Source organism: Kogia breviceps, chromosome 8 (assembly GCF_026419965.1).
Source record: "Kogia breviceps isolate mKogBre1 chromosome 8, mKogBre1 haplotype 1, whole genome shotgun sequence".
NCBI classification, from domain to species: domain Eukaryota; kingdom Metazoa; phylum Chordata; class Mammalia; order Artiodactyla; family Physeteridae; genus Kogia; species Kogia breviceps.
The window spans coordinates 11,359,239-11,385,691 of record NC_081317.1 but is presented as its reverse complement, the minus strand read 5'-3'; the positions used below and the strand labels follow the sequence as shown (position 1 = coordinate 11,385,691).

Sequence of the window (26,453 nt, the reverse complement as noted above, 5' to 3'; positions counted from 1 at the left end):
AGCTGATTATTGTAGTTTGGCAACTTAATTTTTCAAGCACAGGTGAACCTCTAAAACTGCTCAAGAATCCTCTAATCCGTTAGTGTATCAGGCCCCATGTTCCCAGAGTCTGCTCTAAACTTATTCTTTTTCTCCCATCTCTAATCCATTTCTCCTACTCTTCAGAAGATATTCTTCTCTCCAAACTTACTGAACAGAAAAGCTCTAACATGAGCTTTCCTTTCTCCCACTCCTATCCCTCTCATGCCCTCCCCTTTCCCTCCCAATTGGAGATGGAAAGTGGGAAGATCCTAGTCTCCAACCACACTGCCTTCTATAAGACTTATCTTCTCTCTCATTACACTCAGCCAACAAGCATTCCCATCTTTAAGCCCAAGAAAAACCACCCTTGTGTGCTAGTCTACAGTTCTCAAACTACAGCCTTAGCACCAAGGTGCACACATTCCTCCCTACGAGAAAAACATACTACATCCTCCTGAGCTAACCACACTAAACTTCAATGAACAAACTCTGGAATTTAAAATTGAGGCGACGTTTACAGTCCAAACATCACACATTTCCAGATCATTCACTTTTCAAATGTTGCAGTCAATCATCCATGAAATCACATATTCCTCCATATTTATTAAGCCGCATCCAATATATGGCTGGCACTCTGCAAAGTGCATGGGGAATGAGACCCAGGACCCAGCATTTGGAGAGCTCACTGTCTCAGGAAGGAAGCGGACACATTGGCAAATACTGTCAGCAGCACTAGGTCAGTGCTATGACAGAGGTTCACAGAGGGAACAGAGGAGAGGTTCTGGAAAGTCTTCCCACAGGAAATGACACTTTGCTGATCAACTTTATACAGACTGCAAAGTCAGGAGACCCACTGTTCTGTCACTAGCTGTGGCCTGAACTGTGTTTCTTCTCCCCCACATGTGAAATGGGGATATACTATCTACACTCACATGGCTGTTGTTAGGGGGAAACATGCACCCACCATTGAGCCTGAAACAGAATAAACAATGGTTTTCCCTGATGAAATTGTACTCTTTTGCCATTAAAAGTTGGAGGAACCTAAATAAGAAAAAACAAACAAACAATCCCCTTTGGGAGATCAGAGCAAGTCTCACTCAATCTGAGCATTCTGATTTGCTCACAGTTGCTAATCTCAAATTGTAAATTTATTATAGCATCTGGTTAAGCTCAAGAATCTCTGACTTGTGTCCATAATTAACATCCCATTGTGATACCTATTACATCTATGCAGGAAAATATGTTATGTGCACTGAATGAGCAGAAATATTAATTTGCATTAGGAAAAAACCCAACAAGCTCCCGTAAAACATCTGTGCTTACATAAATCTACCCAAACATACACTTGGATTTGATTTTGGAAACAAGGCTCTTTTCTCTCTTGATGGGTATTCAATAATTGTTGCTTTTAGACAGCAGATGTGTCGTCTTCTTTTCTATGACAGTATTACTATGATTGAGGGAGATTGCTCAGGAGGAAAGCAAGGAGGCACTTTTCTGTTATCACCGGTGAAGTGTTGGTAACAGAAGATCTGTGGAGTAATGACACCTGCACTGACAATTCAGTGTAATTCTCAGATATTTTCCATTGAGCCCAGAGAGGATGAGCACATAGGCCTTTCATCATTTTCCTAAAAGAGTTTATGATGCAGCCCACTCCTGTATTCACACACTTGCAAGTTTTTTTCCCCATTCAGAGCATCTTATTTTATGGTTTAAATTACTACTGTAATAAAATGTAATGGGTTAGTGAGGGTCTAACCATGGCCCACCTTACAGAAGCTTTCACAGACTAAAAGAGAAACACATTGTCTCTACTGAAAATGAAAACACAACAAAAGGAAGAAATGGCTACACAAGAAGTCCTGTCCTGCTTTCAGCAGTAAACAACAAAATTAATTATCCCACTGAGACACCATTTGATATTATTCTCATTTCAGAGCTAGGAAGTGGAAGCTAATGGGGAAAAGTGGGAAATTTATCAAGCAATAGGTGCTTTGAACTATTATTCTTTACAACAACTCTATGAGATGAATTATCATTCCATTTTACAGATGAGAAAACTGAGTCTCAGAGAAGTGAAGTAACCTACCTAGGACAGCACAGTTACTAAAAGCACAGCTCAGACGCAAAACTATTCCAATGTGATATCTATCCTTCTCACTCCATACAACACAGTATCAGTTGTACAACCTGATCAAGTACAATAGTCAATCCTGAGATTAGGATTTTAAATCCTTACCTTGCAGTTCTTACTGTAATGGCCTGATAAAATGAAAGCTTGCCTCCAAAGGTCCCTCAGCTCGAAGCGTTCTGAGCAATCCAACTTTGGCTGCCTCCCAACAGTTCAGCATGTTTTCTTACTTTGCCAGCTCCAGGGACACTAGTCATGTGTCAGCTCTTTATTGCTTTAGGAATTAGCGTACATGTTATATTCGGAAACACAAATATAAATAGCTCAATTTAAAATGTTTTAATCAAGCATGGCAAAAGAGATATTTTAAGTTTCCAGTGCTGCGTGTCAAAACCCAAATGCCTCTGCTACCTTAGAGGTGTATTTTTAAGAACTTATCTAAAAAAACAATGGCCTGTGTCATAGATTCTTAAACAGACTGTTGCCTTTTTTAAAATTTAAAGCATAAAGCTTTAAATGTATGCTTATGGTGACAATTAAGGAAATGCTAGATTAGACAGGGCATCAGTTTTCCACGAATAGCACTCATTTAAGTTCATTTCCACCCCAGATCTCTGCAGATCTCTGTTACATCATTCAATCACAAATCTCTCTATAAAAGTGTCTGGCTGTCTCTTAAAACCATTTACGCTCTATGCTTCAATGCCTTTCCTTGGCAACTTATTCCATATGCTTAACTTCTTTCAGGAAAGCAGTTCTGTCTGAATTCACAGGACAGCACACCAATCAACACAAGCAAGCAGGCAGGTAAAGAAAGGAAAAAGGAGAGATGGGCACAAAGAGCGAAAGAATATAAATGTAGCTGGTCCAATAAAAGTAATGTTTTAGGGGCTTCCCTGGTGGCACAGTGGTTGAGAATCTGCCTGCCAATGCAGGGGACATGGGTTCGAGCCCTGGTCTGGGAAGATCCCACATGCCGCGGAGCAACTAGGCCCGTGAGCCACAATTACTGAGCCTGCGCGTCTGGAGCCTGTGCTCTGCAACAAGAGAGGCCGCGATAGTGAGAGGCCCGCGCACCATGATGAAGAGTGGCCCCCGCTCGCCACAACTAGAGAAAGCCCTCGCACAGAAATGAAGACCCAACACAGTCAAAAATAAATAAATTAACTAATAAACTCCTACCACCAACATCTTCTTAAAAAAAAAAAAAAGTAATGTTTTAGAAGGCAAAGAGTTTTAGGCCAAAAGAAAACTAACCAACCACCTACCCCCAAGCAATCAGAGAGCCCTGAACTTGAATTTATAACCCAAACACCCTGTACCATATGCAACTTGAGACACACAACTGGTAGCACTACTGGGGATTTATGACTTATGACTTGTTCATATTTAATTTGTAACCAAACACTTCCCCTTCCTCTTTGCTACCTTAGAACTCTTGATTAACTCTTGTTTTCACAGGTCAGAGGTTAAATAAAGGAAGGGAAGCATTCTGGGGTGAGATTGCCCAGAGCACCACATCCAAGAGTGACCTGTGCAAGGAACATTAAAATAAGTGATAAGACTAGAGATTGTTCAAGACAGCTGATGTTCAAAGACTCCTTTGGGTACAAAGCAGGATCTTGCGACTAGAGAGCTGGCAAGAAAGGTGGACAGGAAACTGCTCTCAAGTTACCTTTCGTGACAGAGCAACTCTCTCACCAAGAGGTTTCTCCCAAAATGTTTTTGGAAATGAGACAGGTTTTAAGGGAAGGTAAAACAGGAATTTGTATAAGCCAAACAACCCTTCTCCTTGCTTCATTCCGCCACAGGCATCTGTCTTGCCCACCAGATTCGTCTACTCCAAAGAAAACCTCCATGGCTAGCACAAGGGAAGCAAATTTCTTGTACTCACAGAGGCACAGCTACCCTGCTGAACAGGGTATAATCTGTCCAACTGCAAGATCCACCTCGTACCAAGTACCACTCATCATGTACCAAACTGATTTAAAAAAATAATAGTAGAGACCACCATTTATTCTGGAATACCAAATGCCAGGAGCTTTACATGCATTTGCTTATTTACTCCTCATAGTAATTTATTAAGTAGGTACCATTACATCCCCAGATAACATATGAGGAAACTGAAGCACAGAAAAAGTAAGAAACTTGCTCCGACTCACACAGCCACAGAGTAGATCAGGGTTGGATCCAGGTCTATGTGACTTGCTATACCAGTAGGTACTTTTCTGAAAAAAATCTTCCTCAGGGAACAGTATCAGTGAAGTACACACTAGACAGCACATACACTTTACATGCGATTGGGTGTTTTCAAATTGTCAAAATGGGACAATGCTCATTTGTTTTATAGCTAGCTCTCGTTCGTTCATTCATTTGTTCCTTCTTTCCTTCATTCATTCATTGCCTGATATAAGTCAGGCACTGGACAGAGAGTTGACTAAGGCATAGCTTCCACTAAAGTAGGTCCCTGATTTAAATTTGTATGTGAAACCATTATGGCATTAGGAATGATCTGATAGAGGCAACAAAAACAAAACTGGGAAAATGTGGGAAGCAATGGCTGGGCCTCCTTGCAAAGAGCTAAGGCATGTGTCGTAGCTCCATAATCACAGAACACAGCCAGAGCCTGGAGCAGTTTCCTCAGCTGAGCCTTCCACAGGATGGAGGAACCCAATTCTGAGCAACCTGAGAAGGCGGGCGCCCACTACCGGGTGATCAGATTTGAAACATAAAGTAAAGTGCCGTTAGTCACTCTCTGTTGTTTCCCTGACAAAAAAAATCCTGCCCCTCGGCCACTTCTTATTTTTAAAACAATCTTTGTGCTTATGGCTTATTGTTTTATTATAATCCAGAAGGAGTCCGTAATGCTAAAAAAGCCTAATACTGGTGTTATTAACTCTCTTAAAGTATGGTAGGTTAGAGGAAGGTCAAGTGTTTGGGTAAACAAGTCATCAGTCCCCAGTAGCACCACCAGTTGTGTGTCTCCCTCAAAAGAAACCCTAAAAACTAATCTTTAGAGAAAGGAAGCTCGGTCGGCAAAGCTGGCAGAAACAGGTTTCTGACATAAATTCTTAAACTCATATAATATGAAAGAGAGCAGGAAAATTGTCTTTCAGTGAGTAACTGTTAAAAGCAGAATATGTGAACTTCCCTGGTGGCACAGTGGTTAAGAATCCTCCTGCCAATGCAGGGGACACGGGTTCGAGCCCTGGTCTGGGAAGATCCCACATGCCGCAGAGCAACTAAGACTGTGAGCCATAACTACTGAGCCTGTGCTCTAGAGCCCGTGCTCTGCAACAAGAAAAGCCACTGCAATGAGAAGCCTGCACACCACAACAAAGAGTAGCTCCCGCTCGCCGCAACTAGAGAAAGCCTGCACACAGCGACAAAGACCCAACGCAGCCAAAGATTAATTAATTAATTAATTTTTTTTTTTTTTTTTTTTTTTGCGGTATGCGGGCCTCTCACTGCTGTGGCCTCTCCCGTTGCGGAGCACAGGCTCCGGACACGCAGGCCCAGCGGCCATGGCTCACGGGCTTAGTTGCTCCGCGGCATGCGGGATCCTCCCGGACCAGGGCACGAACCCGTGTCTCCTGCATCGGCAGGCGGATTCTCAACCACTGCGCCACCAGGGAAGCCCTAATTTTTTTTTAAAGCAGAATATGAAGGTTAAAAAAATGTATGCAGGAATTATTCTTACTTTATTTCCACCAGCATTAAATGCTGTAACAATTTTTTGGTACTATATTGTAAATGGAAGTTCTTTACCATGTGTATAATAGCAAAACGTATATACTCACATCTAAGTATGTATAAGAGAACGGCTAAATAAATTATGATAAATCTAGGCAACAGAAAATTAGGGTTTAGAATATTTTTAGTAATACTATAGGAAAATGCCCACGAAATAATATAAAGTTGACTCAACTGTGCAGGTCCATTTATACATGAATTTTTTCCAATAAATATAGTACCTGTATTTTCATTTTACAGATCTTTAACTAACTGAAGGGAAAAGTTTGCGTTCAATTACTGATCACAGTATGTGGAATCAAAAGAACTAGGGTTTGAAACCTGCTTCTATCCAATCTGTTTCAGCTTCCTGCCCTTGGGTGAGTCTTTTCTTATTTCCTCTGTTTTTGAGGCAGAGATAGCAGTATGTGGATCTTCAACTTGCGATGGCGGTTGCACCCCTAACCCCATGTTATTCAAGGGTCAACTGTAGATTGAAAAGAAGCAATGTTCGCAATTATGTATCACATGCAATCACACACACTCATAGAAAGATTAGAAGATAAAAATTAATAGTGGTTATCTCTAGGTTGTGGGATTACAGATAATCTTTGTTTCCTTCTACATTCTTCTCTACATTTTCTAAGGCTTATGTATTGAGCATGCAGTGCCTTAAAAATTAGAAAAAGGTTTATTGCATTTTAAGCACTTTATCTTATTCATGGTTGCAAATACTTGGAACCAAGCTAAATGTACAATAATAGTTCACAAATTTGGACTATCAAAATAATGGAATATTTTTAAAAACTTTCAAGTGTAAAATTTATTTTTTTAAAGTTTGATATTATTAGAAAAAAATCACAAGCTTATAATTATAAGCATAAAATTTTATTTTTTACTTTGTTTTTTATTGAGGTATAGTTAATATACAATATAAGTTCTAGGTGTACAATATAGTGATTCACAATATTTTAAGGTTATGCTCCATTTATAGTTATTATAAAGTACTAGCTATATTCACTGTGTTGTACAATATATCCTTGTAGTTGGTTTTTTTTTTTTTTTTTTTTTTGCAGTACGCGGGCCTCTCACTGCCATGGCCTCTCCCGTTGCGGAGCACAGGCTCCGGACGCGCAGGCTCAGCGGCCATGGCTCACGGGCCCAGCCGCTCCGCGGCATGTGAGATCCTCCCGGACCGGGGCACGAACCCACGTCCCCTGCATCGGCAGGCGGACTCGCAACCACTGCGCCACCAGGGAAGCCCCTATCCTTGTAGTTTTGTAATATGATAGTTTGTACCTCTCAATCCCCTACCCTTATACTGCCCCTCCCCCCTTGGAATATTATATATTCATTAAAATCAGACTACAGAAAAGTATTTCAACATAGAAAAATATATACTATATATTTAGATATAAAAGCGGGCTCTATAATATATATAGATGATTTTTCATTTTGTGTTTTCCTTTATTTTCCAAACTTTCTACAATAAATATGTATTATTTTTATGCACTTTTAAGTTAAAAAAAAGCGCAACATGTGTGATCCTCCCTGCCTACCAACTTCCAAGTCATCTTGTTTGGTGGTAGGGAGGTGGATTGGTTAGGGAGGGCAGAATCGAAAGCCTATCCTCTTGTTTCCTTAAGCGTGCTTAATAACTGATGACTCAGTTCCCAAAGAGGTTCTCTAGCTGAAATGGAAGTTTGCACTCTTTAACAAACTGGTCACACCAGTCTCATGCTCTTTCCACTGCACCATGCTTAACATGGATCTCAGCTCCAGGGAGGGGTGGTTGGTTAATAAGGGTTTCAGTGACCTTCCTCACTGTGGGAGCAGTCAGCCTCCATAAACCCTGGTGGATCTTAGAAAGGAGACACACTCACTTGTGCAAGCCCACCCTAAGTTGAGAGGGGGAATAAAAAAGGGTCGGAGTCTTTTTTATTCCTGCTAGATTTTGAGGCCAAATCCTCAAGGCTGGATTCATATAAACATTTAGCAAGCATCAATACATGCCAGCCTGTGCTAGACAGCCAGGATAAATACATGAGCGAAACACAGCACTGTCTGTCCTCAAGGAACCTAGGTCTCTCAGGGTAAGACAAACATGTAAACAGTTAATCTCAATGCAATGTGAGGCTGCTGTGATACAACGGGGCATTGACAGCTGCGGGAATACTGAGGAAAAGCATCTCAACCAGACTGGGGTATTAGCTAAATGAGGAAGAGAAGTTAGATGAAAGAAAAGTGCACTTCCATCTGGAGGGGACAAAACATTCCAGAGGCATAGAGACAATGGACTACAGATGGCTTGGGGTGGTTGGTTTCCACTTAAAGGTAAGGGCAAGATGTTTCTCTGTGTGATTTTGGGGGGGAGGTTCTGTTGGGGGTGCAGATGGGATTCTTGGCAGAAGAAGCTGAGACTAGAGAAATCCAAAAAGACTGGCTTGTGAGGAGTTTTATGTGCAAGACTAGGGAGTTTAGCTCTTTTCCTAAAAGCAAAGAAGAGTTTTAAGCAGAGGAGGGATTTGATCAGCTTTGTCTTTTTAGAAGCACACTTTAATGGCAGAGTGGGACGTGAACTGAAAGGGGAAGTCTGGAAGCAGATATACTCAAAACTTCTAAGACCCAGGTAGCTGGCAAAGTCCTCTAGGAAGAAGGTTCTAATAGTGAAGGCTTATGTCAATGCTCTTTTAATCACTTAAAGAGACTACTGAATGCAATTAAAAAGAGGATTTGGCTCCAAGAGAAGAACTGAAAAATGAGTTCCTATTAGGCAAAGGCTGGCCTGAAGAGCGAGCCTCTTGCAGAAGCGGCATCCACTGTGTGATATGGTAGGAGAGAAGGATAGCCCGGAGCAACAGGTGTGCTTCCCCCACCTATCAGAGGGCTCCCCCTGAGCTGTGACTTCATCTCTCCAAGCCCACTTTCCTCTGCCAAAGGGCAATACTTCCTATTTACCTAACAAGGCCATCGGTATGGAACGAATTAGGCAACTTAATACAAATTTAATAATAACTTTCTAATACAAAATAATACAGAGTGCCCATCAGAGTTCATAGACCATACCAGGCACTCACAAACAGATAGCTTCTGTTATGACTGTTAGGTAGGAGATGTCTACCTGCTCTCTCAGTAGAAGGAGTGGTTCTAAGCCATATTTTGGATTATTTTAAATGCCTTCAAAATGCTGAGCACCACAAGCATATGTATATTCCTTACAATTACTTTTCACACTGTATTTGTCATAAAAGAGGGTACTAGGGTCAACAGAAATTTTATTAATATTTATCCACTTGAAATATTACTCGGCCATGAAAAAGAATGAAATTTTGCCACTTGCAGCAACGTGGATGGACATGGAAGTCATTATGCTAAGTGAAATAAGTCAGACAGAGAAAGACAAATACTGTATGATATCACTTATATGTGGAATCTAAAAAAATACAACAAATTAGTGAATATAACAAAAAAGAAGTAGACTCACAGATATAGAGAACAAACTAGTGGTCAACCACTGGGGAGAGGGAAGGGAGGGCAATAATGGGAGAGGGGATTAAGAGGTACAAATTACTAGGTATAAAGTAAGCTACAAGGACATACTGTACAACATGGGGAATATAACTATAAATGGAGTATAACCTTTAAAATTGTGAATCACTATATTGTATACCTATAAATTATATAGTACAATACAGCAACTATACTTCAATAAAAATAAATACACTATCCCTCCTCCCCCAAAAAGGAAAAAAATATTTATCCACTTGATACAAGATGATTTCATTTCAAAGACAGAATGAAAACAAAGGAAAAAAGGACAGAGATCATAAATGTGTCACCAGTATTTTTCCAATCATTCCTCAATGAATGACTCTTCTCAAGATAACACTGTAAATAGTTCCTTAGGCTTTCCTGACTGAAGGAATATTACGTAGCGTTCTTGACTAATTAAATAAGACTTAAGCCTAGAAGATTTAGTATGCTATAATGATATAAAAGATAGCAACAGTAATAAGACTCTAAGAGCTGTCGTTAAACATATGGATGTTAACTGCGGTACGCGGGCCTCTCACTGTTGTGGCCTCTCCCGTTGCGGAGCACAGGCTCCGGACGCGCAGGCTCAGCGGCCATGGCTCACGGGCCCAGCCGCTCTGCGGCATGTGGGATCTTCCCGGACCGGGGCACGAACCCGCGTTCCCTGCATCGGCAGGCGGACTCGCAACCACTGCGCCACCAGGGAAGCCCGGATGTTAACATTTTTACCTTTCACAAATGTTTGAACTTAACTTCTATTCTAAAATAGAGCAGCTTCAGTTAATGTAAAGATCAGTTCTCCACATTGAGCCATTCACGGGATGAAAATATCTAGTCCCTCAGCTATGTCAGGCAGTGACCAAGCAGCTGAAGGGCATTATCTCTACTCCCCATCTCTACTCCTTACCTGAGCTACATGACATTGGGATCTTCAGCTATAATTAATAGATGAAGAAATGGAGGCTCAAAGATGTACAGCGATTTGCTCAAGATCACCAAGCTAGTAAAGCAGCGGTCAGGATTTGAAGTAAGGTCTTCTGGTTCCAAAGCTCATGGTCCTTTTTCTTTTTCATAAACCAACTTCAAATTATAATTTACATACAATAAAGCCCACCCATTCTATGTGTACATTTAGAGGAGTTTTGATAATCATATACATCTGTTTAACCACCACCACAATCAGTATATACAACATTTCCAGGACCCCAAAATGCTCCCCTGTACCCCATCATTCCCCCTCACCCCCTGCAGGGTGTCTACCACACTATACTGAGATCACCTCTTTACCACCTGTTCTTCCCACCATTACCACTTTAAAATTTACTTCCTTTTAACATCAATTAAAATTCACTCTCTTGGTCGTATAGTTCTATGAATTTTGACAAACGCACACAGTTGTATAACAGCCACAGACAATCAAGACACAGAACACTTCTATCCCACACCACCCAACTTGCTTATGCTGCCCTTTTGTAGTCAACACTTCCCCCACTCCCAGCACCTGATCTGTTTCCTATTCCTATAATTGCACCTTTTTCAGGATGCCATATAAATGAAATAATATAGTATGTAGCCATATCATGATCTATCGTGGCTTCTGTCATGACTTTTAAGCTACACTGTATATTTTAGCCTTTTCCCCACTGCTGACCAACGAAAGACAAATTTTTATAGTGACATATTCCCATGGGCATTCCGATATATCACAACACCAAGGCACTAGCTATTGCTCTGCCCCAAGTGAGGAAATGTTATAGAAATACCTTCAGTCTACATAATGCATTAAAACAGTATGTTATTTACAAACTTCATTAGATAAGTTATTTAATACTAATAAATTACTTAAGACACATCTCACATGTGAATGAAAGAAACTAATCTGTCTACACTGGGGTTGTAGTACATCCTACCTCTGTAACACCATGCTTTCTCCTCGCTATGAAACCATGCCCAGCCCGGAGGTCTGACCATAATACTATGGGTAGTGTCAAGGGTTTGCTCCATGACCAGAAAAAGCAGAACCCAAGCTCTCTGCCACCTGCCCAACCAGATGAGGCAAAGGGGGTGTGAGAGCAGCCAGTTGCTCTAAACTTCTCATTTTGTAGCAGAAGGAAGGGAAGTCCAGAGAGTGGAAGGGATTTACCCAGAGCCACCCATTTGCAGAATCAAAAGGGTATCTCAACAAACCCAGAATGTTGTCCTCACTGAATGGATTAGCAATCCCTGAGTGTTACTCTCTCCTTTCTTTTTCTGCTATACTTCCTACCAACTAGGGTACAAAAGAACATGGCTTCTCTTGTGTGAGAGAATCTAGTGTAGTTGCTGTCTTCAATATCTGGAATTGTCCTGAAACATCAAAATTTCAATTGGATTCCACAGAGAAGTCCCACAGTCTCTTACTAACCAGGATTTGAAATAATGTCTGTTTAGCTCCAAACCTGATGATCTTTCTGTCTACTGTATATTTTGATATCTGTTCTGACACACATCTGGTTTTAGTATTCTATGGCTCATATGGACATCAAAAATGTATTGACTGTGAGGCCCTTTGCTGGGTCCTGGGGCTAACAGGTGAATCAGATGTAGTTTCTAGTTTTAAGGAGCTCAGTGTCTAGATGGGAAATAAGACACATAAATCAACAAGGGTAATTACTGAGATAAGTGCTATGAGAGAAGTGTGCATAGGCACCGATTATCTCTCACATGAGCTTGCGTGCGCACGTGTATACACACACACACACACACACACACACACATACACAGCAGATGACCAGCCCCATCATATGTGACAGAATTTCTTTAAATCCTAACAGGGCTTAATAATTCTAAAATCAAATAGAAATGGTCACATTAGAAGAACCTTTATTTTACAGAGAACAGCTGAACAAAGGCTACTGGAGCTCAGGATCCAATAGTGATCGCCAAACAGGGGATTTTTATGAACAATTTTCTTCTTCCTTTTCCTGTTAATACAGAAAAACTGGCACCTTTGTCTGGGTCCAGAATGTAAAATCGGGAAATAAAATGGCAAGTCTTACAACTGTGAACTTCAATCAGTTCATTACAAACCAAAGGAACATATTTGAATGCATGTTGCTACATTCATTTACCTATTCTGCCAAGCCATTCAATTACACGATTTCAGATTTTGTATAAAAAATACAGCCACGTTTCTTTCAAAAGCTGGTATTTAGAGAAAAGTGATTAGAACAGCATGCTATGATACGTTAATACAGTGGTTTCATTTATTGGACAATGACAGTTTCTGAAATGCTCCCTGTACTTTAAATTATTACACTTAGAATTCATGACTACAACGTGTCTGAACTTTTTTCTTACTGCTGTACAATACACTCCATTGCCACTGTGAATGCAAAAAACCCCACATTATCAGAAGAGTTTTATTAGCATTGATAATCTTAACGAAAGTTATTTTTAAGGGTGTGGGGGGGGTGGGTATAGAGGGTTGTGAACACTGAGGATAAAGCACCATAATTGAGAAAGAGTGAAAAAAGGGAGAAGAAAAGCTGAAGCAGGAGAAAAATCTTAAACCAAAATTTAACTTCTCCTTGGAGAGAGAGGGCACAAAAGAGATGGAGTTTATTCTAACCAGAAGCAGCTGTTGCTGTTCGAATTAGGAAGCATTCCTAATGAATCAGCAGTTCTTATAATAAATATACTCCCCTTTGAAATGTGAGGATTCGCTATGAGAATTTCTTTTGATATATTTTTTACACAAACTCATTAGACGGAGAAGAGGCAAGGATTGAGCATGTTCCTTTCTAAATTATGACGGAGATCTTATCCATATCATATCCTCCCAAGGTTAGTTAGGCGGGGCACAGGGAAACAAAAAATAAAAAACACAAATTTAAAACGGTTCCTACTGACCAGCACCCCGTTGTGACTCACTCCAAACAAACCTTGTAAGATACTATGTTAACAGCACGCCTTACAAAATATCTGCTACTACACTAACTTAACAAGTGCCAGTTAAGTTTAAAATGAAATCAGAGCTATACAAACAATGAAAGAGGCATGTCTTTTGCATTCATTAAAAGGAATCTCCAAATTCCATCATAGTGAAGAGCTGCTTGCAGAGTATATCCTGTTCCCCAGATATCACTCTTGCCATTTTAAGAAGAGAAAAGGAAAAAAATTATGCATATTTATAAATATGTACACATACATATTTATTTCATCTCCACCTAGGTTCCATATTACTTTTTTTTCTTGCATTTAAAAACAGCCATTTTAACAGAGGTTTCTCCAAGCAAAACTCACTGTGTTCCTATCAATACAGACAGAAAATTTAAAGGGACATCTTCCCATTAGCAGAGGTGAGAGAAACTGGATGGACATTATTCTACCCACCAGTTTTCTCCAACTTTTAATCTATCAGTCTTCCTCCTCTTCTTCGATGGTGGGTTTCCAGGATTCTTGGAGCCTCAGTACTCAGTATAAAAACCAAGAGCCACAGGAGTTGAAGAGTGACACAAGGAATAACAGAGAGACTATTAAAGCTGCTTCGTCTTTCTCCCCTAATACCAATGGTACTTAAGCCTTAAACTTGGAAATGAAAATGAAAGGACATTCTAAACATAAACACCATCTTTAGGCTGCTTAAAAACAACCCTTTCACAAACTTAGACATGACCTCCTATCTCAGATCACTTGTGCTCTCAACAACAGGTTAAGAGAAGGCAAGGGATAGGCAGACCTACAGAAAACAGAAGTTAAGGACCAAGATGATTTAACTCTATCACTACCAAGTCATACAGAAGAGGTGGAACTCAGTAACTCCTTAGAGGAAAGAAGACTTCAATCACATGAGTGGGAGTGGTAGATTACCCTGCTTCTTCTACAGAATCAAAGCCCTAATAAGGATGAATCCAGGGAATAAACCGAGTTTTGAGAAAAGATCCCTTTGCTAAAAGATCACTCACTGTGTGTGCACGCTACATTCTAAGTAATTAGAACAGGGGGGCTCAAAAAGGCTCAGATCACTTGATAAATGTTAAATACTTGAACCCAAGTCCCTCCAAAGCCACAAGACCTTGTTGCCTCCCTAGTGACTTCTAAATCACAGAGAAGAGTCTGTCCACTGGGCTACACTACCTCTTTAGAACATTTCACGTGGCCATAAACTTAATGGCCTTCTCTGGGGTGGAGAAAACAAGGTAGAGAGAGAGGGGTTAAGTGACTTGACCAACATTATGTAATTCCATTTTAAAGTGGGACTAAATGTCCTAGGGAGCAGACTACTAAAAATTATTCTCCCTTTGTTTTCCAAAACGAGCAGCCACCAAATAGTTAGTTCCAAACATTTAGTTATATCTGTTCCCCTGCAGATTTGTATTCCTACAGAAATGCCTGTCAAGGCCTGGTGCTTATTTGGCCTTGGCCTTCATCAACCAAAAGGACAGCTCTGCAGTTTGTACACTGTTTCGCCCTGCGTCCTATGTTGGAAACCACACTGGCTTTGAAAATATTTCATTAGATAAGGATGGATAAAATATATGAAGGATTGGTAGGGGAAAAGAAGTTCAGATGTCTGAAATGCAGACAATGATTTTTACACAATGATATCTACCTCAGAGCTGCTTATGACAGCAAAAAAATGTAAAGAGCTTAAAAATTAGCAGCGTGTTTTTCTTAGGGACTACAATAAAAGACATTTGATTATAAAACCAAGCTTCACACATTAGAGATATGCAAGTTACTTAAAAACCCTGGTTTCTTTTTCTTTAAAATGGAACGAACTGCCTGAAAGAGCTGTCATAAGGATTCAACAGTATAATTCATGTGACGTGCTCAGCACAGTTTCCACACGGAAAGTAACCAATAAATGGCAGCTACTATTACTATAATTATTAATTCCAACAGTAAAGATCATGAGATTAAGTATGGGCCTCCTTTGCGATTTAGTTTTATGTGGCCATTAAAATGTCCTTCAGAGAGAAAATTTTAATGTTACAAAAATATGTAAAAAGAATATCAGATAAAAACTGTATATGATCTCAAATATGTAAATTTTAGAATATGTGGAGGAAGGGGCAAGTTAGGCATAGAGGATTAAGAGGTACAAACGACTATGTATAAAATAAATAATAAACAAGGATGTATTGTACAACACAGGAATATAGCCAATATCTTATAATAACTTTGAATGGAGTATAATCTATAAAAATATTGAATCACTATGTTGTACAACCTGAAACTAATATATTATATAATCAACTAAACATCAATTAAAGTTTACTAGTAGCCACATAAAAGAAAGTAGAAAAAAAAATTTATTATGTGAATATATATTATATGCATATTACATATATTATTAGTAAAAGACTAAAAGGAAATGCACCACAATTTCTACTTTTGGTTGGTGGAATTAAAGATATTTTCTTCTTCTGTACTGAAAAACACATTCATTCAAAAGTCAGCTGCGATTTTTCCTGTGGATATCCAACTGTTCCATCAACATTTTGTCCTAATAGAAGATCCTCCCCCATCCCTTTCAATCATCCTGGAACCTTTATTAAAAAAAAAAAAATCAGTTGATTCTCTATTCTGTTCCATTGATCTATACGTCTCCTTGTGCCAATACCACAATGTTTACTATTGATTACTACTGCTTTACAATAAGATTTGAAATCAGGCAATATGGTTCTTCCAAACTTATTCTATTTTTTCAAACTTATTTCGGCTAAGTCCTTTGCCAAATGAATTTCCATACAAATTTTAAAATACAGCTTGTCAAATTCTATTTAAAAAGCCTAGTGGTATTGCACTGACCCTGTAGATCAATTTGGGGGAACTGACATCTATACCATTAATGGTCTTCCACAGAAACAGAATCAATAGGACAATATAAATAAAGAGATTTATTTTAAGGAATTGGTTCAAGCAAGTCAAAAATATGCTGGGCAAGTCAGCAAGCTGGAAACTGAGGCAGGATTTCTTTTTTTAAAATTAATTAGTTAATTAATTTATTTTTGGTTGCATTGGATCTTCATTGCTGCGCATGGGCTTTCTCTAGTTGCAGCGAGTGGGGGCTACTCTTCACTGCAGCGCGCAGGCTTCTCATTGCGGTGGCTTCTCTTGCTGCGGAGCGCAGGCTCAAGCAGTTGTGGCTCGCAGGCTCCAGAGCACAGGCTCAGTAGTTGTGGCGCACGGGCTTAGCTGCTCCGCGGCATATGGGATATTCCCGGACTAGGGATCGAACCCATGTCCCCTGCGCTGGCAGGCAGATTCTTAACCAATATGCCACCAGGGAAGTCCCTCAGGCAAGATTTCTCTTACAATTGTGAGGCAGAATTCCTTCTTCTTTGGGAAACCTGTTTTTGGCTCTTAGGCCTTCAACTGATTGGTTGAAGCCCACCCACATTATGGAGGGTTTTCTCCTTTATTTAAAGTCAACTGATTATAAACGTTAATCACAGCATCATCTATACTAGTATTAGACCAAACAACTGGGCACCAGAGCCTAGCCAAATTAGGCATCACAACATACTGACAACAGTAAGTCTTTGAATTCAGGAGCACGGTTTATCTCTTTACTTATTTAGATCTTCTTTTAACATATCTCAGAAATATTTTATACTTTTTGGTGTCTAGGTCATGAAAATATTTTGTTCAGTTTACCCCTAAGTATTTACTATTTTGATGCTATTATAAAAGCACTGTTTTATTAATTATAATTTATACTTTTAATACCAATTTCCTTAACTCACATCATATACAAAATTAATAGAAATGGATCAAAGACCTAAATATGAGATAAATCTATAAAGTGTCTAGAAGAAAATATAGGAGAAAATCTTTGTGCTCTTGTATTATGCAAAGATTTCACAGGACACAAAAAAGCATGAACCATAAAAAAAAAAAATCAATAAACTGGACTTTGAAATTAAAACCTTATGATACGTGAAAGATGCTGTTAAGAAAATGAAAGGGCAAGCCACAGACTGGAGAAATATTTGCAAAGCACATATCTAATAAAAGACTTATAGCCAGAACATATTAAAAAAAACTACCCTAGTTCAGTAATCATAAGGCAAAGAATCCAATCTTAAAAATGATCAATAGATTTAAACAGATGCTTTACCAAAGATGATATGCAATATCTTCTAGTAAATAAACACACGAAAAGACTTTCAACATAATAAGTCATCAGGGAAATGCAAGTTAAATCCACAATGAGATACTGCCATAATTCAATAGAATGACTAAATTGAAAAAGACTGACAGTATCAACAGTTGGTGAGGAAGAGGAGTAATTAAAACTCTTATATATTGTTGGAAAACAATTCTGCAGTTTCCTATAAAGTTATCATACCATAAGACCCAGAAAAATCATATGTCCATACCAAAACTTCAACATGAATGTTTCCATCAGTCTTATTCACAGCAACCAAAACCTGGAAACAACACAAATTCTATCAAGATGTAAATAAACTGGGATATATCCATACAACAGAATACTACTCAGCAATAAAAAAGAACAAACTACTCATAAACGTAACATGGATGAACCACAAAACGTTATGCTGAACAAAAGAAGCTAGACCTGAAAGAGAACATAATGTATGATTCCATTTATGTGAAATCCTAGGAAAGACTAAGCAAATCTATAGTGAAGGAAAACAGATCTGTTATTGCATAGGGTTGCTGGGGGTGACTAAAAGGGGAACAAGGAACTTTTGAGGGAACAGAAATGTTGTATATCTTGACTATAGTCGTGGTTACACATCTGTATACATTTGTCAAACTCGCTAAAGTATACACTTAAAACTGGTGAGAGAGAGAGAGAAAGAGCGCACACGCGCATGTGTGTGTGTTTACATCTCTTTAGATCTTCCATTTTGGCATATGGAGATATTTTGAAAAACCCTCCCAATCAATACAACTAAAATCACAGATTATATATTTACACAGACACAGACACACACACACACACACACACACACACACACACACACACACACACACACACAAACTTTAAACACACTGCTAATCTGGCAAAAAGTAAAGGCTCCAGAGAGCAAAAAAAATGAAATGGAAACTCAAACTCAGAGAGGAAAATTAACAACAAAGTTGGCTTTTACCCTGAAGCTCTTTGCCAAACCATGGGCACTTTGAACTCCCAAATAATACAGATAGAAGGCAGAATTGAAAGGAGGTAAAGCCTAGAAACCTCCTAAGGACACTACAACCTAAAGCTTGTGGACTACATCTTTAGTGGAAGGATAAAAAAAATTGAATGCATTCTGCCAGTAGAGAATTTTTCATTCTTGATGCTCTCACAGGGTGTAAGGCAAACATCTCCACTGACAATTTCTAACTAAAAGTATGCTCTCACATAGATCTGCAATCCAAATTTACCTACAAAGTCGGATAAAATGGCAAACAGATAATATATAAAGCACCAAAATCATTAGGACTCCTAGGTGACAGCCAGAAGGGAGGGACTAAAATTTAACCAAGGCCTCAAAAAAACAAAAAACCTCCAAATATGCTTTATGAATAACTAAAATAATCATGTACAGAATATTAAAAAGTGTTTAATGTGTTAAAAAACTAAAGAAAGAATGGAAATGAGTAGAAAACAGAAGACAATGAGCAGTCATTTTTCACAAAATGAAAAGATTAGATACAAGTAAAGGCAGAATTAGTGAACTGAAAAATAAACCCAGATACACTACCCATAACATGGTTTAAACAGACAAACAGAATAAAAAAATAAGAAAAAAGATAAACAACATGAAAGAGAGTGAAAAAGTTGAACACATTCTAATCAGATTTCCAGAAGGATATAATAAAAAGAACGGGGAAGAGGCAACAGTTAAAGAAATAATGGCTGAGAATATTCCAGAATTGCTATTCCATAATTGCTGATCCAGAAATCCCAAGCAAGACAAAAGAAATCCATACCAGAGGCAAAGCACTGTGAAACTGCAGAACTCTAAATAAAAACAGCATGAGAGAGTAAGTGAGAATAATTTAAGAACAACAATTAGATATAACTCATTTGTAGCAAGTAAATTAAACAAACAAGTAAAAGCAAATTAGAAACACCAATAGACCTCCTTAATCTAATAAAGAATAATATTTAAGACCCATCTTACTGGAAAAATGTTAAAATGCTTCCTTTAAAATCCGGAACAATAAAAGGATATTCACTATCTGTTCCTTCTCAACAATGCCCTGGAGATACAGGGCACCACAATTGAACATGAAAATAAAATAAAGGGTATAAAGAATAGAAAGGGAAAAAAAGACAAAATAGTCATTTATAAGTTACATGATTTTCTATCAGAAAATGAAAAGAAACTATAATAAATTACTAGAATTAATTAGGTAGCTGGGCAAAAAGATCAATATCCAAAAATCAATTGAATTTCTAAACAACAGAAGAACAGAAAATGCCACTTATAAAAGCTATTTTTAAAAAGTTCTTAGGGGAAAAATGATACAAAGATATGCAGGAACATTATGGAAGAATTTTTTTTTTTTTTTTTTGGCATGCCACACAGCTTGCAGGATCTTACTTCCCCAACCAGGGATGGAACCCGGGCCACAGCAGTGAAAGTGCCAAGTCCTAACCACTGGACTTCCAGGGTATTCCCAAGAAACTTTTATTTATTTATTTATTTTGTCTTACGCGGGCCTCTCACTGTCGTGGCCTCTCCCGTTGCGGAGCACAGGCTCCGGACGCGCAGGCTCAGCGGCCATGGCTCACGGGCCCAGCCGCTCCGCGGCATGTGGGATCTTCCCGGACCGGGGCTCGAACCTGTGACCCCTGCATCGGCAGGCGGATTCCCAACCACTGCGCCACCAGGGAAGCCCCCCAAGAAACTTTTAAATGTTACTAAACAATATTAAAATAAGACCTAAAGAATCTTACATCATGTTCAAAAATTGGGTAGGAAGACTCAATTACGAATGATGTCAATTTACCTCAGACTTATCTCTGTATTCAATGAAAAGTCGAATCAAAATATCACCATGATTTTTTATGAAATTTGATAATATCAGTCTAAAATTTACATGGAAGAGTAGAGGAACAAGAAAAGCAGGATATTTTTTGAGAAAAGTGAGGAAACTTTCCTGACAGGTATTAATTAAGACTATCATAAACAACACAGCAAGTTATTGGCACAAAGATAGACAAATTAACTAACAGAACAGAATGAAAAGCCGGAAATAAGACCATGCATGTAGGAAAACTTGACCTATGACAGGGCACTGCAAATCACTAGGGGAAAGACGGGATATTCAAGACATGTTACAGGGAAAATTGGATATTCAAAGTGCGCACACGGTGGGGGGAAGAAAATTGATCCCAACTGTATAGTATCCGTAAAAAGCAATTCCAGGTAGATTAAAGATTTAAATGTGTAAGGAAGAAATGTCAAACTTTTGGAAGAAAAATAACTCTGATAACAACACAGAACAAAGACATTATAAAAATACATATAACCTAATATCTCTCATGAACACAGACAAAAAGAATCTAAATCAAATATTAGCCAACCAAGACAAGTAATATATAAAAAGAACAAAATATAATTATCAAGTGGATTGATAGAATATTTTAAAAAATCAATGGTTAAGTTACCATTTTAAAAGAATAAAGGAAAAAAAGAGATGTTTATAGCAACAGATGCAGAATAAATAACAAAACTCAACATCCATTCATGACAAAAACCATCAGTAAACTAGGAATAGAAGGAAACCTCCTCAATTTAAAGGCATCTCTAAAATAATCTACAGCTCTTACTTTATGGTAAAACACTGTTCCCCCCTAAGACTGAGAACAAGACAAAGATATTCTCTCTTACCACTTCTGTTTAACATTCCACATGGCACTGGAGGTCCTAGCCAGTGTATTAAAGAAAGATATAGAAATGGAAGACATAAAAATCCAACAGGAAGAAGTAAAACTGTTGCTATATGTAGATGACATGATTGTTTACTTTACCTAGAGAATCTATAAAAGAACTATAAGAACTAATAACTGAAATAAGCAAGGTCAAAGGATATAAGAATACAGGATACAGGCTCAATATACAAAAAGTAAACTGTGTATTATATACAGCAAGCAATGGGCAAATACAATAAAATAAACAATTCTACTTGTAGCATTGTAATAAAAACATAAAATACATAGGAATAAGTGTAACAAAAGACGAGCAAGCCCTTTAAACTGAAAAGTAAAAACACTGCTGACAGAAATTAAAGACATAAATAAATGCAAAGATATGCTATGTTCAAGGATTAAAAGATTCAATACTGTTATAATGTTTTCTCTCTAAATTGGGATACAGATTCAACACAATTCCAATCAAAATCCCACCAGATGTTTTTATAGAAACTGGCAAGCTGATTCTACAACATACATGGAAATGCAAAGGATCTAAAATATCTAAAGCAATCTAGAAAAAGACCACAAAAGTTGGAGCATATTTACTACCAATCTTTAATACTCACTTTAAAGTTATAATAATAATCAAGTGAAGATGATCTAGGAACTCAAAAAAGAATGGAGGCTAAGATAGACAAGATATAAGAAATGTTTAACAAAGACCTAGAAGAATTAAAGAGCAAACAAAGAGAGATGAACAATACAATAACTGAAATGAAAACTACACTAGAAGGAATCAAAAGCAGAATAACTGAGGCAGAAGAATGGATAAGTGACCTGGAAGACAGAATGGTGGAATTCACTGCTGTAGAACAGAATAAAGAAAAAAGAATGAAAAGAAATGAAGACAGCCTAAGAGACCTCTGGGACAACATTAAACGCAACAACATTCGCATTATAGTGGTCCCAGAAGGAAAAGAGAGAGAGAAATGACCCGAGAAAATGTTTGAAGAAATTATAGTTGAAAACTTCCCTAACATGGGAAAGGAAATAGCCACCCAAGTCCAGGAACAGCAGAGAGTCCCATACAGGATAAACCCAAGGAGAAACACGCCGAGACACATAATAATCAAATTGGCAAAAATTAAAGACAAACAAAACTTACTGAAAGCAGCAAGGGAAAAATGACAAAAAACGTACAAGGGAACTCCCATAAGGTTAACAACTGATTTCTCAGCAGAAACTCTACAAGCCAGAGGAAGTGGCATGATATACTTAAAGTGATGAAAGGGAAGAAACTACAACCAAGATTACTCTACCCAGAAAGGATCTCATTCAGATTCCATGGTGAAATCAAAAGCTTTATAGACAAGAAAAAGCTAAGAGAATTCAGCACCACCAAACTAGCTCTACAACAAATGCTAAAGGAACTTCGCTAAATAGGAAAACAAGAGAAGAAAAGGACCTACAAAAACAAACCCAAAACAATAAAGAAAATGGTCATAGGAACATACATATCGATAATTGCCTTAAAAGTGAATGGATAAATGCTCCAACCAAAAGACACAGGCTTGCTGAATGGATACAAAAACAAGACCCATATACATGCTGTCTACAGGAGACCCACTTCAGACCAAGGGACACATAGACTGAAAGTGAGGGGCTGGAAAAAGGTACTCCATGCAAAAGGAAATCAAAAGAAAGCCGAAGTAGCAATACTCATATCAGATAAAATAGACTTTAAAATAAAGAATGTTACAAGAGACAAGGAAGGACACTACATAATGATCAAGGGATCAATCCAAGAAGAAGATATAACAATTATAAATATATATGCAGCCAACATAGGAGCACCTCAATACATAAGGCAACTTCTAACAGCTATAAAAGAGGAAATTGACAGTAACACAGTAATAGTGGGGGACTTTAACACCTCACTTACACCAATGGACACATGATCTAAAATGAAAATAAATAAGGAAACAGAAGCTTTAAATGACACAACAGACCAGATAGATTTAATTGATATTTATAGGACATTCCATCCCAAAACAGCAGATTACACTTTCTCCTCAAGTGCGCATGGAACGTCCTCCAGGATAGATCACATCTTGGGTCACAAATCAAGCCTCAGTAAATTTAAGAAAACTGAAATCATATCAAGCATCTTTTCTGACCAAAACACTATGAGATTAGAAATGAATTACAAGGAAAAAAACATAAAAAACATAAACACATAGAGGCTAAACAATACGTTACTAAATAACAAAGAGATCACTAAAGAAATCAAAGAGGAAATCAGAGAATACCTAAAGACAAAAGACAATGAAAACAGAATGATCCAAAACCTACGGGATGCAGCAAAGCAGTTCTAAGAGGGAAGTTTATAGCTATACAAGTCTACCTCAAGAAACAAGAAAAATCTCAAGGAAACAATCTAACTTTACATCCAAAGGAGCTAGAGAAAGAAGAACAAACAAAACCCAAACTTAGCAGAAGGAAAGAAATCATAAAGATCAGAGCCGAAATAAATGAAATAGAAACAAAGAAAACAATAGCAAAGATCAATACAACTAAAAGCTGGTTCTTTGAGAAGGTAAATAAAATTGATAAACCATTAGCCAGACTCATCAAGAAAAAGAGGGAGAAGACTCATATCAATAAAATTAGAAATGAAAACAGAGAAGTAACAACTGACACTGCAGAAATACAAAGGATCATGAGAGATGACTACAAGCAACTCTATGCCAATAAAATGGACAACCCGGAAGAAATGGACAAATTCTTAGAGAGGTTTAACCTTCCAAGGCTGAATCAGGAAGAAATAGAAAATATGAACAAACCAATCACAAGTAATGAAATTGAAACTGTGATTAAAAATCTTCCAACAAACAGAAGTCCAGGACCAGATGGCTTCACTGGTGAATTCTATCAAATACTTAGAGAAGAGCTAACACCCATCCTTCTCAAACTCTTGCAAAAAACTGCAGAGGAAGGAACACTCCCAAACTCATTCTATGAGGCCACCATCACCCTGATACCAAAACCAGACAAAGATATTACAAAAAAAGAAAATTACAGACCAATATCACTGATTAATATAAATGCAAAAATCCTCAACAAAATACCAGCAAACAGAATCCAACAACACATTCAAAGGATCATACACCATGATCAAGTGGGATTTATCCCAGGGATGGAAGGATTCTTCAATGTAGGCAAATCAATCAATGTGATACACCATATTAACAAATTAAAGAAGAAAAACCTTATGATCATCGCAAGAGATGCAGAAAAAGCTTCTGACAAAATTCAACACCCATTTATGATAAAAACTCTTCAGAAAATGGGCATAGAGGGAACCTACTGCAACATAATAAAGGCCATATATGACAAACCCACAGCAAACATCATTCTCAATGGGGAAAAACTGAAAGCATTTCCTCTAAGATCAGGAACAAGACAAGGATGTCCACTCTTGCCACTCTCATTCAACATAGTTTTGGAAGTCCTAGGCACAGCAATCAGAAATGAAAAAGTAATAAAAGAAATACAAATTGGAAAAGAAGAAGTAAAACTGTCACTGTATGCAGATGACATGATACTATACATAGAGAATCTTAAAGATGCCACCAGGAAACTACTAGAGCTAATCAATGAATTTGGTAAAGTTGCAGGATACAAAATTAATGCACAGAAATCTCTTGCATTCCTATATACTAATGATGAAAAACCTGAAAGAGAAATTAAGGAAACACTCCCATTTACCACTGCAACAAAAAGAATAAAATATCTAGGAATGAACCTACCTAGGGAGACAAAAGACCTGTATGCAGAAAGCTATAAGACACTGATGAAAGAAATGAAAGATAATATCAACAGATGGAGAGATATACCATGTTCTTGGATTGGAAGGATCAATATTGTGAAAATGACTATACTACCCAAAGCAATCTACAGATTCAATGCAATCCCTATCCAATTACCAATGGCATTTTTTACAGAACTAGAATAAAAAGTCTTAAAATTTGTATGGAGACACAAAAGACCCCAAATAGCCAAAGCAGTCTTGAAGGAAAAAAGTGGAGCTGGAGGAATCAGACTCCCTGACCTCAGACTAAACTACAAAGCTACAGAAATCAAGACAATATGCTACTGGCACAGAAATATAGATCAATGCAACAGGATAGAAAGCCCAGAGATAAACCAACGCACCTATGGTCAACTAATCTATGACAAAGGAGGCAAGGATATACAATGTAGGAAAGACAGCCTTTTCAGTAAGTGGTGCTGGGAAAACTGGACAGCTAACTGTAAAAGAATGAAATTAGAACACTCCCTAACACCATACACAAAAATAAACTCAAAATCGATTAGAGGCCTAAATGTAAGACTGGACACTATAAAACTCTTAGAGGAAAACATAGGAAGAACACTCTTTGACATAAATCACAGCAAGATCTTTTTTGACCCACCACCTAGAGTAATGGAAATAAAAACAAAAATAAACAAATGGGACCTAATGAAACTTCAAAGCTTTTGCACCGCAAAGGAAACCATAAACAAAATGAAAAGACAACCCTCAGAACGGGAGAAAATATGTGCAAACGAATCAACGGACAAAGGATTAAACTCCAAAATATATAAACAGCTCATGCAGCTCAGTATTAAAAAACCAAACAACTCACTCCAAAACTGGGCAGAAGACCTAATTAGACATTTCTCCAAAGAAGACATGCAGATGGCCACGAAGCACATGAAAAGCTGCTCAACATCACTAATTATTAGAGAAATGCAAATCAAAACTACAATGTGGTATCACCTCACACCAGTTAGAATGGGCATCATCAGAAAATCTACAAACAAATGCTGGAGAGAGTGTGGAGAAAAGGGAACCCTCTTGCACTGTTGGTGGGAATGGAAATTGATATAGCCACTATGGAGAACAGTATGGGGGTTCCTTAAAAAACTAAAAATAGAATTACCATATGATCCATCAATCCCACTACTCGGCATATACCCAGAGAAAACCATAATTCAAAAAGACACATGCACCCCGTTGTTCACTGCAGCACTATTTACAATAGCCAGGTCATGGAAGCAACGTAAATGCTCACTGACAGATGAATGGATACAGAAGATGTGGTACATATATACAATGGAATA

General features: G+C 38.1%; 1 protein-coding gene across 10 annotated transcripts in view; it reads right to left on the bottom strand.

Moving 5' to 3' along the window:
* DENND1A (DENN domain containing 1A) overlaps window positions 1–26,453 on the bottom strand; it is a 543,770-nt gene that overhangs the window by 287,880 nt on the left and 229,437 nt on the right. The window contains exon 1 of one of the 10 annotated variants that reach the window (XM_067040766.1): window positions 2,264–2,392. The exons of the other annotated variants lie outside the window; for them this stretch is intronic. The gene's annotated coding sequence lies outside the window, so the exon portion shown is untranslated. Of the gene's footprint in view, window positions 1–2,263; window positions 2,393–26,453 lie in introns of those variants that run through there. 10 annotated transcript variants of the gene reach the window in all.